We start from the raw sequence: 2,866 nt of genomic DNA, 5'->3' as shown, positions 1-2,866 counted from the left end.
TGACGGCCGACAGCGGGGAGGGGGGGTGGAGGAGTAAAGGTTGCAGACACGTCAGGGGGGCGTCAGGGGCGTCCCAAAGCTGTCCATGGTTTGTTTTTGTTTAGCTGATAATTAATTAGGTTAGGTACTTTCACCAGAGTATTAGGTTGCAACAGCTCTCCTCGTGGTGTCTGCACCAAATGGGATCGTTGCACTTAAACATGTTGCAGCCCTCAGCCAGTGTTCACAACCTTCTCCTGCTGGAAATAACAGACCCTTATGATGCCCATAGGCATAAGTTCAGGATGCCAAGTAATACTTAAATGAACTGCGGAAGCCTGACGCCACCAGCCCATCTCACAAGCCCATCTCACGAACCCATCACACGAGCCCATCTCACGAAAACATCTCACAAGCCCATCTCACGAGTCCATCGCACGAGCTCATGCCAGGTCAGCGACCTGTCACCTGTGCCGGTCCACTGCCGGCTGTCAGCGCGCGCCACCTTCCGGCGAGCTGCTCCACTGACCCGCTGATGGCAGCCGCCACCAGGGAGCCGGATACGCACGAGGTGCAGGGCGCGCTGTCGGACGAGATCGGTGAACGCGTGCGCCGCCGACTGGTCGACATCGTCCAGGAGGGCGGCACCCTGGTGGAGGAGGCCGACGCCATCGTGCGACGCGGCTCTCGCCCTGACCTGGCGGCCGGCGCCGGCTGTGACGCGGGCGGGGCTGGCGCGGACGCCGCCGGCGCTGGTTTTGGTAGCGGCGTTGCCGAAGATGGGGCAGCCAAACCCGCCACCCCCGCTCCCGAGGCCTCTGACAACGGCGAGACTGGCGCCGTCGCAGTCGGCGACGGTGGCGCCATCGCAGTGACCACTGACGCAATGTCCGTCGTCGCCGCCGCGCGGGCGGGCGTCTCTCCTGCCGGCGACGCCAGCGCCCCCTGGCTGCGGCGCCGCGCGCGCACAGATCCTCCGGCCGGGGCTGCGGTGAGGCAGGCCGTGGTGACCGCTCAGCAGGCGGCCACCTGGGGCGCGGCGCGATCCGACCGCCTCCTGGGCGGGCCGGGCCTGCCGCCGGCGGCTGGACGTGGAATCTCTCCAGATTTGTGTTTTACGTGTGTGTGTGTTTGGTGTGGAGCTCCGTAAATGGAGCTCCGTAAATGTTGGGGCGCTCTCAGACATAGTCGAGTACGCGCCACCGCCGAGCGCGAGTGCTTTACCGCCCGAGTCTAGTGGTGGGTGGAGGCTGTTTATGGCGCCACGGTTTTAGCTGGTAGTGACCGGGAGGACGGTAGATGGCGCCATCTACCCGCCATTCAGGACGTGGGATGGCGGGAGCTGCGAACCCACTTGGGCAATGTGTTTCGTGCAGCCGCCAGAGGATGGCAGATGGAGCCGGTACTGGCTGTGCAAGCTCAAATTGTCTGCATTCCCTGTAGCGCGCTGGGTGCGTTTTGAATCCACTACAACGCGTGGAGTGTTTTTAAACGACTGTGGATCGTGGGTGCCTTACAACGCTGACGTGCGTGCGTGTGTGTGTGCGCGTTCTTGACGTCCTTCATTGCCTCTCGCGGCGCGTGTTTTGGTGCCTGTCGTGTACAGGGGCGATGGGTTTGTATTCCAGCGAGGCCCGCGTGCTGTAGAGTGGCCGGGCGCCAGCCCGCCCTCCTGGTCACATTCGAGCATCGCGTGGGTGTGGCGCGCGCGGCGGGGATCGCGGCCGCCGGCCGTTGGCGGTTTTTCGGACGCGCTGTGTGGGTGATGCCTAGCGGGGTAGGGATCCGACCCGTCGCCGTTTCCGGTGCGTAATGGGTTGACATGTGCATTATATTCGAAGGTCTAGCCATGCAAGCCAAGTAGGCGTTGCACAACCGCGTGAGTTGTTTGTAATAATTGCCGCAACTGTCACAAAACTTGTGCCTCCGAGTCGTAAGACAAACATCGAAGGAATTCACCGAGCTCTGGACGATTAAATCCCCCCCCCCCCCCCGGCGGCGATAAGGTGGTCACCGTCGGTCTGCACCAGACAAGGCCGATATGGTTTCCGGTAAGGCCGATAAGGCCGCTCTCCGGTCCCGGCGCGCGCGGCCGGCGGAGGTGCTCCCGCAAACGGTCATGTCTCAGCGAGGCGATACTGGCGATACCAACTGCGATAGCGGCAATCGCCGCCGCATGTCTGAGGCCCATGTGATAGGTGACCGTCACGTGACGTCGGCGTCGCCCGGCCCAACGGCGGCCGAACGTGCTGGTTCGTCACCGGAGGCGAATAAACACGACGTTCATGGCGCTATGTGTGCGGCTGGCTTCAGCCGTGCAGTTTGTCGCGACGCCTCGAGAGCCGGAGGCAGGCCGTGAGCCTTCCGCCGCAGTCGACTTCAGCGGTGCTCTGGGATCGATACATATACTTTGGACGTCGGTGACGCCGCCTGTAGCAATCCGAGGCCTAAATCAACCACAGTAGCCGGCGCGCCGTATACCCGAGTCACGGCCGAAAATGAACGACGCGCTTAACGTCCTGCATGCAATATGATCAGTTTACCAATAATATCGTATCATCATCATCATCATATACGATCATCCCCCGGCCAATGGTGTGGCAGCCACTACGGCCGTACACGGCGCTGGTGACCAAGGTCACGCGCCTCATCAGTGTCACCAAGCAACGTTTCCGGGCAAGCACCTGCAGTCGACCCGGGGCTGTTCAGCAGCATGGGATGCGCGCGGGCGTCCCATTCCTTTGTGGGTGGCATACGTCGGCGACGCATGCGGAGGGGGGGGGGGGGGATGCCGGTAGTGTAAGTCTGGGAAACCAGAGGTACGGAGTTCGATTCCCCGCGGTGCCCGCCCTTCCTGCCAGGGTGACAGGCAGGCGGCGCCATATAG

Source organism: Pollicipes pollicipes, unplaced genomic scaffold (assembly GCF_011947565.3).
Source record: "Pollicipes pollicipes isolate AB1234 unplaced genomic scaffold, Ppol_2.1 Scaffold_7262;HRSCAF=8765_pilon_pilon_pilon, whole genome shotgun sequence".
NCBI lineage: Eukaryota > Metazoa > Arthropoda > Thecostraca > Pollicipedomorpha > Pollicipedidae > Pollicipes > Pollicipes pollicipes.
The sequence above is the reverse complement of the archived record's forward strand: the minus strand, read 5'-3'. Positions refer to the sequence as shown.